The sequence below is a fragment of the Colobus angolensis genome, unplaced genomic scaffold (genome assembly GCF_000951035.1).
Source record: "Colobus angolensis palliatus isolate OR3802 unplaced genomic scaffold, Cang.pa_1.0 Scaffold418, whole genome shotgun sequence".
Classification (NCBI taxonomy): Eukaryota; Metazoa; Chordata; class Mammalia; order Primates; family Cercopithecidae; genus Colobus; species Colobus angolensis.
The window spans coordinates 830,028-847,073 of NW_012117577.1; the positions used below are offsets into that span (position 1 = coordinate 830,028).

At 37.4% G+C, this 17,046-nt stretch overlaps 1 long non-coding RNA gene and 1 pseudogene across 1 annotated transcript in view; one reads left to right on the top strand and one right to left on the bottom strand.

The window, feature by feature from the left end:
• Positions 1-17,046, bottom strand: part of LOC105522060 — a 72,685-nt gene that overhangs the window by 16,118 nt on the left and 39,521 nt on the right. The gene's annotated exons all lie outside the window — the stretch shown is intronic.
• LOC105522059 lies at positions 7,026-7,981 on the top strand (annotated as a pseudogene).

Here is a 17,046-nt window from a genome sequence, read left to right on the forward strand (position 1 = left end):
GGAAGGAAGGAAGGAAGGAAGGAAGGAAGGAAGGAAGGAAGGAAGGAAGGAAGGAAGATAGATTACTTTCCAGGTAAGGAGCCACTTTCTCATGCCCAAGATGAACCTGTGCTCAGAAGTATTACTGCACTCCTTGTCTGGCATAAGAGACAAATGGTCTGTCACCTCCCTCATCCTCTCTCAGAGTGGGGAGGACAAAGGGCACCAAACCCAGCCCCCAGGTCTCTTTATGCAAACCTGTTGGACCACTTATTACCTTTTCCAAGTATCAGGACTTATTGGACATAGATTATAAATGAATTGAGAAGCATTTGAATTATTTTGTTTATAATATATTTATATTTGGTAATATATGCTCTCCCTTATTATTTGGTAACTTTATAATTAATTGACAGTCTCTTTCAGGGTGGACACTGTTCAGCGTGGGACTTTTTCCCGATATATTAATGCTTCCACAAAGGCTCAGACTCTCCCAGGCATGCTTGAATGGCTATCCCACTAACCACGCCCTGCTGGTATGTTGACAAGTCATTTTCTCACTTTGTTCTTGACCCGCAACACTAAGGAAGGGCTATTCTGCTATTCTCCACCAAAAGATGCCTCAGCAGTGTCCACATCCTAATGTCAGTTATGGAAACTTTGAAGCCACAAGGTCCTCATGGCTTCCACCCATGGCATTGCACTAGCTCAGAAAACATGAGACTAGTGATCCATCACGTATCATTAAATTCAAAATGTCATTAATTGTAAGGCACACAAATACTTTATATTCCCCTAAAAAATAAAAATGCTCCATTAAACTATGGCACATTCTACCAAAAAATGTTAAAACTCCTTAAAAATTTAGGAAAGTTACAAGATACAAAATCAACATACAAAAATAAGTAGCATTATATATTCTGATAACGAACTACCTGGAAAGGAAATTAAGAAAACTACTCCATTTACAATAGCAACAAAAAACTCAAATACTTAGGTGAAAATTTAACTAAGGAGATAAAAAACCTGTATTCTGAAAGCTATAAAACACTAATGAAAGAAATTGAAGAAAACACAAATAAGTGGAAAGATAGCCCATATTTTTGGATTTAAAGGATTAACATTGTAAAAATGTCCATACTACCCAAAGCAATCTATAAATTCAATGCAATCCCTATGAAAATTCAGTGTCATTTTTCACATAAATAGAAAAACAGTCCCTAAGTTTATATTCAACCACAAAATACCCTTAATTACCAAAACAATCTTGAGCAAAAAGAACAAAGATGGAAGCATCACAATTTTTGATTTCAAAATTTACTACAAAGCTATAGTTATTAAAACACCATGGTACTAGCAAAAAAAAAAAAAAAACATAGGCCGGGCTTGGTGGCTCACGCCTGTAATCCCAGCACTTTGGGAGGCCGGCCGAAGCGGGTGGATCATGAAGTCAGGAGGTCAAGACCGTCCTGGCTAACACGGTGAAACCCCATCTCTACTAAAAATATAAAAAATTAGCCAGGCGTGGTGGCAGGTGCCTGTAGTCCCAGCTACTTGGGAGGCTGAGGCAGGAGAATGGTGTGAACCTGGGAGGCGGAGTTGCAGTGAGCTGAGATTGCACCATTGCACTCCAACCTGGGCGACAGCAAGACCCCGTCTCAAAAAAAAAAAAAAAAAAAAACCAACCAACCAAACAAACAAAAACCAGACATATAGGCCAATGGATTAGAACAGAGAGCCCAGAAATAGATCCAAACATTTATAATCAATTTATTTTTGACATAGATTTCAAGAACACACAATGAGGAAAGAACAGTTTCTTCAATAAATAGTGTTGGGAAAACTAAATATCCACATGTGAAAGAATAAAACTCTAACCTTGTCCAATTTACAAAATAAGCTGTATACAAAAATCAACACAAAATGGATTAATGACATAAATATTAAAGATCTGAAACTGTAAAACTACTAGAAGAAAACAGAGAAAATGCTCCAAGGACATTGGTCTGAGCAATAGTTTTTTTGGACATGACCCTGAAAGCACAGGCAACAAAAGCAAAAATAGACAAATCAGATTACATCAAACTAAAAAAGTGCCTACACAACAAAAGAAACAACAAAATAAATCCATAGAATGGGAGAAAATATTTACAAGCCATAATACAATAAGGGGTTAATATCCATAATATATAAGAATCTCAAACTACTCAATAGAAGGAAAACAAATAACTCAATTTAAAAATGGGCAAAGGGCCAGGCACAGTGGCTCATGTCTATAATCTCAGCAATTTGGGAGGCCAAGGCAGATACAGCACTTGAGTACAGGAGTTCAAGACCATTGTGGGCAAAATGGCAAAACCCCATTTCTTCAAAAAATACAATTAGCTGTGTATGGTGGTGTGTACCTGTAGTCCCAGCTACTCAGTAGGCTGAGGTGGGAGGGTCTGTTGAATCTGGGTGGTTGTATTAGTCCATTTTCACACTGCCATAAAGATACTAACTGACACTGGGTATTTATAAAGAAAGGAGGTTTAGTTGACTCACAGTTCCACATGGCTGGGAAGCCTCAGGAAACTTACAACCATGGCAGAAGGTGTAGGGGAAGCAAGGCATGTCTTACATGGCAGCAGGAGAGAGAGAAGTGCTGCAGAGAAGGAACTTCCAAACACTTCTAAAATAACCATCAGCTCTTGTGAAAACTCCCTCACTGTCTCAAGAACAGCATGGGAGAAACTGCCCCCATGATCCAATCACCTTCCCATCAGGTCCCTCTCTTGACACGTGGGGATTACAGTTCCAGATGAGATTTGGGTGAGGACACAGAGCCGAACAGTATCAGAGGTTGGGGCTGCAGTGAGCTGTGATTGTGCCACCACACTCCAGAGCGAGACCCTGTCTCTAAAAAAGGTTGGGGGGTAAAGGATCTGAATAGATACTTCTCAAAAGTAGACACATAAATGCCCAACAGGTATATCAAAAAATGCTCAGCATCACTAATCATCAGGGAAAGGAAAATTAATACCACTGTGAGCTATCACTTGACGTCTGCTAGAAAGGTTTTTATCAAAAAGATGAAACATAACAAAGATGCAGAGATAAGGGAACTCTTTACATTGTTGGTGGAAATTTAAATTAGTATAATTGTTATAGAAAATGGTATGGAGTTATACCTGATATAAATGATGAATTGATGGGTGCTGACGAGTTGATGGGTGCAGCACACCAACATGGCACAAGTATACATATGTAACAAACCTGCACGTTATGCACATGTACCCTAGAACTTAAAGTATAATAATAAAAGAAAAGAAAAAAAAAAAAAAGAAAATGGTATGGAAATTTCTCAAAAAAAACTAAAAATAGAATTCCCACATAATCCACTAATCCCACTTCTGGGTATATATATCCAAAGGAACTGAAATCAATACATCAAAGAGATATCTGCACTTTCATGTTCACTATAGCATCATTCACAATAGTCAAGCTATGACTAATCAACATAAGAGTTCCTTCAATGGATGAATGGATAACGAAAATATGGTAGTGTATATGCACAATGGAATGCTATTCAGCTTTAGAAAGGGGGAAAATCCTGTCATTTGTGACAGCATGGGTACAATTGATGAACATTATGCGAAATGAAATAAGCTAAGCACAAAAAGAAATATGCCACATTCTACTCCCTACTTCTATAAGTTCATTTTTTGTTTTAATTTCCACATATAACAACTCAGCCTCCCCAGTAGCTGGGATTACAGGTGCATGCCACCATGCCTGGCTAGTTTTTGTAATTTTTGTTGAGACAGGATTTTGCTATGTTGCCCAGGATGGTCTCCAACTCCTGAGCTTGAGTGATCAGCCTGCCTCAGATCTCTTGTTATATGTGGAAAAGCTAAGCTGTTATATGTGGAAACTAAAAAAATTGAACTTACAAAAGTAGAGAGTAGAAAGATGCTTACCATAGGCTACTAGAGAGTTGGGGAGGGAGGGAAAGAAGAATTGCTGGTAAAAGGGTATGAAGATTTAGATAGACAATAGTAGACAATAGGAATAGATTTTGAGACCTATTGCATATCAGCATGACTATGATTAATAATAATGTATATTTCAAAATAACTAAGAGAGTAAATTTAAAATGTCTCACATAAAAAATGATAGGTAAAGCTGGGCATGATGGCTTACACCTGTAATCTCAGCACTTTGGGAGGCCAAGGCAGGTGGATCACTTGAGCTCAGGAGTCAGAGACCATCCTGGGCAATATGGCAAAACCCTGTCTCTACAAAAAATAGAAAAATTAGCCAGGCATGGTGTCATGCATCTGTAATCCCAGCTACTGGGGAGGCTGAGGTGGGAGAATCGCTTGAGCCCAGGAGGTAAATGTTGTAGTGAGCCAAGGTAGCTCCACTGCACTCCAGCCTGAGTGATAGAGCCATACCTTGTCTCAAAAAAAAATAAATAAAAGATAGCTAAGAGAGATGATAGATATGTTAGCTTGATTTAGTCATTCCATATTGTATACATATATGAAAACATTACATTATATACCATAAATGTATATAATCATGATTTGTCAAGCAAAAATAATAATAATAAAACAATTTTTAAGACAAACTGACACATACTTTTTTTGAAACTTAGAATAAGACTGATAATAAGATCCCTTGGTTACTTCTTCAAACATGGACTTTTACAAGTTATTACTCTAGGGCATATATTAAAAAAATAAGCAAAAACATTCCATTAAGGTACTCCTAAAATTTTTTTCATATTCAGAGTTCAATACGTCTGTACAGACCTATCACTAACATTGGGAGGGCCCGGAAAAAAAAACACAAGTGGAGGCCAACATGCTATATTTCTAAATAGCTGGAAGTTATAATTTAAAATGATACCACAGCCCAGACCTTGTTCCCACCTATGTACTCCAGGAATTATCCTCCTTACGCAGAGGCTAAAGGAGCCCTCTTGTCCCACACCAGGTTTGCCCCCTATAAATCACAGACTAGTTAGTTAGACCAGGACAGAGTGGAAGCTAGGGACAGACTCATGGGTGGTGACTAGACCTGTCCCAACCATGTCAAGCTCCCCAAGAGACAGGAAAAACACGTTCCCCTTCCCCAGCCTCACTTTTCTTGAGGATTTCCAAGATGTTCTCAGTACCTCCCAAAACCACACCACCCAGCTAGAGGAGAGGAAGACACACTGTTTTCCTGGGACCCTGCCCTACCTAAACACCCACACTGTGTGGTGTGGAGGCACCACCTAAACCAAAGCAGCCGCTCTTTCTCTGGGTTCCCAGAGTAGAATCTAGAACCCTTTCCCTCCACCCTCAGCCCCACTTCCTCTAGAAAGTGTGTGGGCACCAACCATAATTCCAGAAAGTTCAGTTGCCAAACTTCCCAAAGACTTACCTACAAAATATAAAAAAATAAAATAAGACACATTTGTGTTTCAATGTGTGCAAAATATGCAGCCCTCAAGGGCAGGACCCAGGGTAGGGCCCCTCTGGCCTGGGTCGAAGGGCATTCCTGCTTCTGAATCACCTTTCTCCCCAGAGTCAGAGACATGCTTAATATCTCCCAAACACCATCTTCTGTGCACCAAAAGTAACGATGATGAGCATTTCTTTAAAAGTGCTCTACTCTTTTCACCAGGAGGTTTCCTAAGCCACTGTATCACTAAGCAATGTTTTCAGATAATTAAGCAAAAGACAAAATATTGGCACATTATTTTTAGTACATTTGTCCAATTTCAAGTTGGCAGATAAATACATGTGATTAAATCTTAATATTTCTGTTTTTATTCATAGATAAATACCTCAAAAATTCCTATAAGAAAAACATATTTCTTAATGCTTAAAAATTCAGCCTATATATTTTTTCTTCTCACATATTCTTTAACTTCTAAAACTTTTGAGAAAGAAATCAAGAAAAAATATTTTTACCATATACTTTTCTCATCCTTACTTGTACATTTTCATTTCGGAATAGCAGCTTAGAAGGAAAAAAAAAAAGATGGTTGTTCTAGGAAGAACAAATTGTCTTTATCCAGCAATAGAAGAAGTTAAATTTAAGAATAGCTTATTTTCTGTCATTAGTTGAGGTTGCCGTAAGATAAAGACTGCCCAGATTCACTTGTCAAAGTCTTCTCATGTTTTTTCTTCTACTTTCTCTAGTTGTAGGGTACAGGGCAAATTGCCCCTTCAAAATGCAAATATAACCGTGCTTAAAATGTCATTTTTGTTTTTAGCACCAAGTTATTGCTGGAGGTATAATTATTCATTAAGAGAACTCGATCCAAATGAGTTTTCCTGGTTACTATGCAAATCATAGAGTCACAATTATTTTCTAATAGAAAAATAAGGCAATGAAAGCCACAAAGGATATTGCTAAGCTTAATCCAGATGATGGTATATTATTCACCTCTATTTAAAAAGAAAATGTTGGGGAATTGGGGAAGTAATATAGGCAACTATAGTACATGCTTTCCTTGCATACAAAAAAATATCACAGAAAGATTATTTCAATATGAATTCTATATATATTTTACATATATTATACATATATAAGATTGATGTCCTCTTACAAAAAATGAAGAGACAGGCAACCAACTCATTTACTAATAAGGTTGCTAGATTTAGGGAGGATAGAGACAGGATGGACAGTTAAATTTTGATTACAGTGAAATATTTTAGTATTAGTATATCCAAATATTACAAAGGACATACTTATACTGAAAAATTATTCATTCTTTATCTGAACAATCATATTTAAAATACAGAATACATATTCTGTATTTTACCTGACCATCCTATTTACTCATTATAATAACCCTGTAAGGTTGGTTTTATCATCCTCATTTCCAAGTAAGGAAACTGAGTCTCAGACAATTTAAATAGATCAAAATCATACAACTAGGAGGTAGTAGAACCCATATTAGAATCTAAATCCCCTGGTGTGATTCCGTCCTGTATGGCCTTTCTCTGGAGCAGTAGTCATTTATGCCTGTCTGCCTTCTCTCCTACCTAAGTGCATGCCACCATCCCATGAAAGATTTGATGGACACAGACATGAGCCCCCTGAGGCCCCAGAACTATCTTTTCAATTGTGAACTAAAGACCAACAGAGATTACCACTTTAAGGTGGATAATGATGAAATGAGCACCAGTTATCTTTAAGAACGGTCAGTTTAGGGGCTGGTGCAAAGGATAAGTTGCACATTGTTGAAGCAGAGACCATGAATTATGAAGGCAGCCCAACTAAGGTAACACTGGCAACTTTGAAAATGTCTGTACAGCCAACAGTTTCCTTTGAGGGCTTTGAAATAACACTACCAGTGGTCTTATAATTGAAGTGTTGTTCAGGGTCAGTGCATATTAGTGGACAGCACTGAGTAGTTGTGGAGGAAGATGCAGAGTCAAAAGATAAAGAGGAGGAGGATGTGAAACTCTTAAGTATACCTGGAAGGAGATCTACCCCTGGGGGTGATAGCAAGTTTCCACAGAGAAAAGTAAAACCTGCTGCTGATGAATAAGATGATGATGATAATGATAAAGTTGATGATGATGATGGTGATTTTGATGATAAGAAAACTGAAGAAAAAGCTCCAGTGAAGAAATCTATAGGAGATACTCCAGCCAAAAATGCCCCAAAGTCAAACCAGAATGGAAAAGACTCAAAGCCTTTGGAGTCAACACCAAGATCAAAAGGACAAAAATCAACACCAAGATCAAAAGGACAAGAATTCTTCAAAAAAAACAGGAAAAAATTCCCAAAACACATAAAGGACATAGTTCTGCAGTAAACATTAAAGCCAAAAGGCAGTATAGAAGAAGGTGGTTCTCTTCTCAAAGTGGAAGCCAAGTTCATCAATTATGTGAAGAATTGCTTGTGGATGACTGACCAGGAGGCTATTCAACATCTCTGGCACTGGAGGAAGTCTCTTTAAGAAAACAGTTTAAACAATTTGTTTAAAATTTTCCATCCTATTTCATTTCTGTAACCATTGATATCTGGCTGTCCTTTTTATAATGCAGAGTGAGAACTTCTACTGTGTTTGACAAATGTTGTCCAGGTTCCATTGCCAAGAATGTGTTGTCCAAAATGCCTGTTTTAGGGAGGGGAACATCACACACCGGGGTCTGTTGGGAGGTGCTGGGGAAGGGAAGGGAGAGCATTAGGACAAATACCTAATGCATGCGGAGCTTAAAACCTAGATGATGGGTTGATAGGTGCAGCAAATCACCATGGCACATGTATACCTATGTAACAAACCTGCATGTACAGCACATGTATCCCAGAACTTAAAGTAAAATTTTAAAAAATGCCTTTTTAGTTTTTAAGGATGGAACTCCACCATTTGGTTGGTTTTACGTATGTATGGAATGTTATGGTAGGACTTAGTAGTAGTGGTGGTCAGACATGGAAATTATGGGGAGACAAAAATATATATATGAAATAAAACTCAGTATTTTAATAAAGTAGCATGGTTTTTATTTTTAAAAAAAGAATCTAAAACTCATGTTTCAATTCTACGTTGTGTTCATATACTAACTGAAATTATATCTAATGTATTTAGCAAACATGTAGGCCAAGTTCTATATGCCTTATAAAAATTGACTTAGTTAATTGTCACTATAAACCTATGAGGTAGGCATTATTATTATTTCCTCTCTACACATGAGAAAAATGAGGCATGGTGAGGTTAAACAACTTTCTTAGGCTCACATAGCTAGTAAATGGTAGAGTCAAGTTTCAAATCCAGGCAGTTTGCCTTCAGAGTATACCCTCTTCTCTCCATCCATCCGTAGGTAGTATCACCCTAATAAAGTCTCATTTAACTTTTGAATAAAAAAATGGACACAACCAAGCCTTAGAACATGGTTTTCAAATACCATGTTCTAAACCTAGTGACAAGAACATAAGGATGTTTCAGGTCATATAAGACATCAATGACAGGAGTAGGATAAATATATTAGTAATTTGAACTTAGATTTATTTTATTTATTTATTTATTTATTTTTTTAAGATGGGGTCTCTCTCTGCAGCCCAGGCTGGAGTGCAGTGGCACTCTCTCACCTCACTGCAAGCTTCGCCTCCCGGATTCACGCCATTCTCCTGCCTCAGCCTCCTGAGTAGCTGGGACTACAGGCACCCACCACCATGCCCAGCTAATTTTTTGCATTTTCAGCAGAGATGGGGTTTCACCATGTTAGCCAGGATGGTCTTGATCTCCTGACCTCGTGGTCTGCTCGCCTCAGCCTCCCAAAGTGCTGGGATTACAGGGGTGAGCCACTGCACCCAGCCTGAACTTAGATTTTTAAAAGACCAAGAAATATTAAGAGTTTAAATATATTTATTGAATTAGTTAAATATTAAGATATTGAGCTATTTTTAAAGTTCTTAAATGTAATAGATTTTGAAGATGATTTAGCATCACATCATTTCTAAGGCAAAACTTAACTTTAAGGAAAAGATTTTCCATGAGGTCGTGTTTCCTTATTGGCAATAGTGTGAAGTAAGTGAACATATCTGCAATGCCCAGTCCTTTTCCTTTTTTGCCGTAGACACAGCTCCAGTTGCCTATGGCACCACTATTATGCCTGCACCATCTCTACCACTCTCAAAGTTCTACTCTTAGACCCTTATTAAGCAAACTTACTTAGTTGTCCCTTATGGAGCATATATATCTTAATATAAGCATTTAGAAATAACACCTTAATGCCAAAATAACTTAATTTTAATGTTGAGAATTTTAGACATATGGGCAAGTTGTCAGGGGAGAAAATTTTTGATTAGTCCACTTTTTGGATTAGTATTCATAGCTTTTATGTGACATATCAGTTAAAATTATATTCAGCTGCATGTAACAGAAAGAAAAAATAACAGTAGCTTAAATAAGAGGGAAGTTCATTTTACTCTAATCTAAATGAAATACAGAGATAGAAAGTCCAGGTCTGGTTTGGAAGCACAGGAGATGCACAGGAGATGGTGAAGCATAAATATTAGGAACCCAGGCTCCACCATCACCTGTGCGTGGTTTCCATATTCAAAGTCATTTCGAAAACCAGATAGTTGCTAGAGCTTCAACTTTTATGTCTACATTCCAGGCCAGTACCTATGCTTTCAAAGATCCTTCCTAGAAGTCTCACATGCTTCTACTTACATCTCATTGCCTGGAATTTAATCATATGGGCACATAATGCTGAAAGAGAGTTTGGGAAATACTGTTGTCCTAGGTATAAGGTATACATGGGATTGGCTCCAAGACTCTCCCACCCCCAATACGAAAATCCATATATACTCTAGACCCACATTTGCCCTGCAGAATCCATGAACACAGAAAGTTAGTGCTCTCTGTACTCAGGTTTTGCATTCTGCCAATACTGTATTTTCCGTCTGTGTGTAAGGGCAAGTGAAACCTGTATTGTTCAAGAGTCAACCATATAGTCTTTTAGCTGGCCACATTTTTCAAGGTTATGTTATAAAGAAAAATGGGGGAAAAGCACATTAGAAGGAATGAATGCATGCAGAGTGGGACCAGCTATTTTACTTCCCAGTGAAGATGAACTTCCTGTGACAATCTAAAGTCTAAGATCAACTAGGTATTTTATGTGCCCTTTCAAACCCAGATAGCTCCTGAGCTTTACTAAGATCTCCAACTATTAAATAATGCAAGGTGGTCACTTAACAAAAACATATCCCTTTAGATTTTGTTATGGGAATTTGTGCATGTGTCTGTATACACAATGGAAGGTTATCTTACCGAAGCATCACTTGACAATGGCAATAGCTAAACATTCAAATGGAATTTCTCAGACTCTCTAAGAGGTTATTCTTGAGAGATGGTTAAACGTAGCACAGACATTTATTATGCTGAAGAGAATTGAAAGGAGAGTGTGGGGCTAATTGGGGCAGGGACATGATTCAACAAAGTTCTTAGCTTTATCATGTTATATGTAGATTCCAAGTGAATGACTGACATGTTTTTAAAAACAAGTTCTTTAAAACATAATATTGGATAATCAATTTTCAAAATCATACATAAAGGTGTTTACTACAGCTAATACATATTATTTTAAAACCTAGGCTCTTTGGAGATCTATCAAAACTTACAAGAGCTCTGTTGTCACTGTCATATTCTAAAATCTCAATATAAATCTATATGTTTAACACATTTCACATGAAATGAGCCTAGAGTTGCCCTGGTTTAAAGACTTTAAATAATTGTATTTCAAGCCTGGTTTTAGTTTTCTATGAACCACTTCTTTCTCCAATCATACTCTGATAATGATTGACATCTCAAAGGTCTAGGCCACCTGTGAACAGAGTTTTAATATCACATTTTTGAATTAATTATGCATAAAGCTCAAAATAGGTTTGGAAGGTACCTACAGAAATAGAATTAAATCAGGAAAGAAGTGTGGTGGCCACAAAACTGTGTTTATCTTTTATACAGTAGGAAATTATCAGCATTTTTATTAGCAACAATAAATTAAAATATACACAATTAAATTCACATATTTTGTGCTATGTATATCAGTTTGTGAAATACTAATGTATGAATATCATATGTTGTAACAAATAAATAAATACAAATTAAACAAAAGTAATGATCCTTGTCCTCCAGAGATCTGCAATGTGCTAATAGAGAATCATAAACATGAAGGAAATGCAAACATACAAACCGCAAGCACTTAGTTAATTTAGATCTAATTCATTCATGTTTTAAGGAAATCAAATACAATACAATAAAATTTTTAGAAGAATGTCTTAATTTGAATTTATATTTTTATATATCATTTTTCATGTTTTCATGAGTTACTTGTTTTCATTGAATTTTATCTTAGCTTTAACATGTACTTGTATTACTTGAAATCACACTGCTTTAGTTTATAGTCATACTTTTCACATCTTTAGATAGAATCTTATCTCCTGCATGCATTCATATTTAATCAACATATATTTATTGAGCTTAATGTGTACAAGACATTGTTCTAAGGACAAAGAATAATTAACTTTTATTTTAAGTCCTGTCCCGTTTGTAGGAAAAAATCCTATTGTTGAATCATTGATGAGCCATCATCACACCCCAGGAAATTTTTAAGTCATTCATTTACTTACTTCTTTTCATTCCTCAGTCTATCCTATGGCTTCAAATTTTCCCTCTAAGAAAATAATCTCTGATTCTTTTCGTCTTTGATTCAGTTCCACTTAACTTCTATTCTCTCGTTACTAAATACATACAAAACACTTCCCCTCCTGTTTTGTATGGTTAAAATAGAGATAATCAAAGCGTGATTTCACAGATCACATGGTTTATTGTCATATAAAGAGATTTCTTTTGGTTCACAATGCTTAAAGAGGGGGTGAATTATGCAAACAAATTTCACAGAGAACATACTTGATAGACCAAATACATTAACCACATTGTGAGTGAGTTCCAAAATATTAAAGTCTAGGTGCTTAATTAGGATGGACACAGGCTTCTGTGGAAAGAAAAGTCTGTGGAAATTAACGTTTGAGGTGTACCTTTATGTGAGCAGTTCTCTACGAACACGTTTCCTGTATGCTAGAGGGCAGTGCCAGTACTAGAGGGCAATGCTTTGGAGGTTAGCTCAGAGGCTAACTGGGTGTGGTCCTGACAAAGTCTGAGCTCTGGGCCTTCTTAGAGGTGCTAAGTGTAAACTGCCACAGCATAAGCTCAAAAAGTGTCTGTCAAACTCGAGTTTATTTGTAAATTTTTTCAAGCTTTATTTTTATTTATTTATTTATTCACTATACTTTAAGTTCTGGGATATGTGTGCAGAACGTGCAGGTTTGTTACATAGGTATACATGTGTCACGGTGGTTTGCTACACCCATCAACCCGTCATCTACATCAGATATTTCTCCTAATGCTATCCCTTCCCTTGCTCCCCAGCCCCCGACAGGCCGCGATGTGTGATGTTCCCCTTCCTGTGCCGATATGTTCTCATTGTTCAACTCCCACTTCTGAGTGAAAACATTCAGTGTGTGGTTTTCTGTTACTGTGTTAGTTTGTTGAGAATGATGGTTTCCAGCTTCATCCATGTCCCTGCAAAAGACATGAAGTCATTTTTTATTATGGCTGCATAATATTCCATGGTATATATGCGCCACATTTTCTTTATCCAGTCTACCATTGACGGGCATTTGGGTTGGTTCCAAGTCTTTGCTATTGTGAATGGTGCTGCAACAAGCATTCGTGTGCATGTGTCTTTATAGTAGAATGATTTATAATCCTTTCAGTATAGCCCAGTAATGGGATTGCTAGGTCAAACGGTATTTCCGGTTCTAGATCCTTGAGGAATCACCACACTGTCTTCCACAATGGTTGAACTAATTTACACTCCCACCAACAGTGTAAAAGTATTCCTATTTCTCCACATCCTCTCCAGCATCTGTTGTTTCCTGACTTTTTAATGATCACCATTCTAACTGATGTGAGATGGTATCTCATTGTGGTTTTGATTTGCATTTCTCTAGTTACCAGTGATGATGAGCATTTTTTCATATGTTTGTAGGCCACATAAATGTCTTCTTTTGAGAAGTGTCTGTTCATATCCTTTGCCCACTTTTTGATGGGGTTGTTTGTTTTTTTCTTGTAAATTTGTTTAAGTTCCTTTTAGATTCTGGATATTAGCCCTTTGTCAGATGGGTAGATTGCAAAAATTTTCTCCCATTCTGTAGGTTGCCTGTTCACTCTGATGATAGTTTCTTTTGCTGTGCAGAAGCTCTTTAGTTTAATTAGATCCCATTTGTCAATTTTGGCTTTTGTTGCAATTGCTTTTGGTGTTTTAGTCATGAAGTCTTTGCCCATGCCTATGTCCTGAATGGTACTGCCTAGGTTTTCTTCTAGAGTTTTTATGGTTTTAGGTCTTACATTTAAGTCTTTAACCCATCTTGAATTAATTTTTGTATAAGGCGTAAGAAAGGGATCCAGTTTCAGTTTTCTGCATATGGCTAGCCAGTTTTCCTAACACCATTTATTAAATAGGGAATCCTTTCCCCATTTCTTGTTTTTATCAGGTTTGTCGAAGATCAGATGGTTGTAAGTGTGTGGTGTTATTTCTGAGGGCTCTGTTATGTTCCATTGGTCTACATCTCTGTTTTGGTACCAGTACCATGCTGTTTTGGTTACTGTAGCCTTGTAGTATAGTTTGAAGTCAGGTAGCGTGATGCCTCCAGCTTCGTTCTTTTAGCTTAGGATTGTCTTGGCAATGTGGGCTCTTTTTTGGTTCCACATGAACTTTAAAGTAGTTTTATCTAATTCTGTGAAGAAAGTCAATGGTAGCTTGATGGGGAAAGCATTGAATCTATAAATTACTTTGGACAGTATGGCCATTTTCATGATATTGATTCTTCCTATCCATGAGCATGGACTGTCCATTTGTTTGTGTCCTCTCTTATTTCCTTGAGCAGTGGTTTGTAGTTCTCCTTGAAGAGGTCCCTCACATCCTTTGTAAATTGTTTTCCTAGGTATTTTATTCTCTTTGTAGCAATTGTGAATGGGAGTTCACTCATGATTTGGCTCTCTGCTTGTCTATTATTGGTATATAGGAATACTTGTGATTTTTGCACATTGATTTGTATCCTGAGACTTCTTTGAAGTTGCTTATCAGTTAAGAGAGTTTTGGGGCTGAGACAATGGGGTTTTCTAAATATACAATCACGTCATCTGCAAACAGAGATAATTTGACTTCCTCGCTTCCTATTCAAACACTCTTTATTTATTTCTCTTGCCTGATTGCCCTGGCCAGAACTTCCAATACTGTGTTGAACAGGAGTGGTGAGAGAGAGCATCCTTGCCTTGTGCCAGTTTTCAAAGGGAATGCTTCCAGTTTTTGGCCATTCAGTATGATATTGGCTGTGGGTTTGTCATAAATAGCTCTTATTATTTTGAGATATGTTTCATCAATAACTAATTTATTAAGTGTTTTTAGCATGAAGAGGTGTTGAATTTTATCAAAGGCCTTTACTGGACCTATTGAGATAATCATGTGGTTTTTGACATTGGTTCTGTTTATGTGATGCATTACATTTGTTGATTTGCATATGTTGAACCAGTCGTGCATCCCAGGGATGAAGCCAACTTGATTGTGGTGGATAAGTTTTTTAATGTGCTGCTGTATCAGTTTGCCAGTATTTTATTGAGGATTTTCACACCAATGTTCATTAGGGATATTGGCCTGAAATTTTCTTTTTTTGTTGTATCTCTGCCAGGTTTTGGTATCAGGATGATGCTGGCCTCATAAAATGAGTCATGGTGGAGTCCCTCTTTTTCTATTGTTGGGAATAGTTTCAGAAGGAATGTTACCAGTTACTCTTTGTACCTCTGATAGAATTTGGCTGTGAATCCATCTGGTCCTGGGCTGCCTCAACTTTAGAACTTTTTATTGGTCTATTCAGGGATTCGACTTCCTCCTTGTTTAGTCTTGGGAGGGTGTATGTGTCCAGGAATTTATCCATTTCTTCTAGATTTTCTAGTTTAGTTGCATAGAGGTGTTTATAGTATTCTCTGATGGTAGTTTGTATTTCTGTGGGACCACTGGTGATATCCCCTTTATCATTTTTTATTGAATCTATTTGATTCTTCTCTCTTTTCTTCTTTAGTAGTCTGACTAGTAGTCAATCTATTTTGTTATTGTTAAAAAAAAAAAAAAACCAGCTCCTGGATTCATTGATTTTTTGGGGGGTTTTTTGTGTCTCTATCGCCTTCAGTTCTGCTCTGATCTTAGTTATTTCTTGTCTTCTGCTAGCTTTTGAATTTGTTTGCCTTGCTTCTCTAGTTCTTTTTGGCTTTTTTGTTGCTGTTTGTTTGTTTGTTTTGTTTTGTTTTGCGACAGAGTCTCACTCTGTCACCAGGCTAGAGTGCAGTGGCACAATCCCAGCTCACTGCAACCTCCACCTCCCAGGTTCAAGTGATTCTCCTGCCTCAGCCTCCCGAGTAGCTGGGACCACAGGCACCTGCCACCACACCCAGCTAATTTTTTCTATTTTTAGTAGAGATGGAGTTTCACCATATTGACCAGGATGGTCTCAATCTCTTGACCTTGTGATCCACCCACCTCGGCCTCCCAAAGGGTTGGGATTACAGGCATGAGCCACCACACCCAGCTGCTTCTCTAGTTCTTTTAATTGTGATGTTAGGGTGTCAATTTTAGATCTTTTCCACTTTTTCATGTGGGCATTTAGTGCTATAAATTTCCCTCCAAACACTGCTTTAGCTGTGTCCCAGAGATTCTGACACATTGTGTCTTTGTTCTCATTGGTTTCAATGAACTCATTTATTTCTGCCTTAATTTCATTATTTACCCAGTAGTCATTCAGGAGGAGGTTGTTCAGTTTCCATATAATTGTGTGGTTTTTGAGTGAGTTTCTTAATAGTGAGATCTAATTTGATTGCACTATCGTCTGAGAGACTGTTTTTTTTTTTATACTTTAAGTTCTAGGGTACATGTGCACAACATGCAGGTTTGTTACATATGTATACATGTGCCATGTTGGTGTGCTGCACCCATTAACTTATCATTGACATTAGGTATATCTCCTAATGCTATCCCTTCCCCCTACCCCTCCCCACAATAGGACCTGGTGTGTGATGTTCCCCTTCCCGAGTCCAAGTGATCTCATAGTTCAATCCCAACTATGAGTGAGAACATGCGGTATTTGGTTTTCTGTTCTTGCGATAGTTTGCTGAGAATCATGGTTTCCAGCTGCATCCATGTCCCTACAAAGGACTCAAACTCATCCTTTTTTTATGGCTGCATAGTATTCCATGGTGTATATGTGCCACTTTTCTTAATCCAGTCTGTCACTGATGGATATTTGGGTTAATTCCAAGTCTTGGCTATTGTGAATAGTGCCACAATAAACATACATGTGCATGTGTCTTTATAGCACATGACTTATAATCCTTTGGGTGTATCCCCAGTAACAGGATGGTGAGGTCAAATGGTATTTCTAGTTCTAGATCCTTGAGGAATCGCCACACTGTTTTCCACAATGGTTGAACTAGTTTACAGTCCCACCAACAGTGTAAAAGTG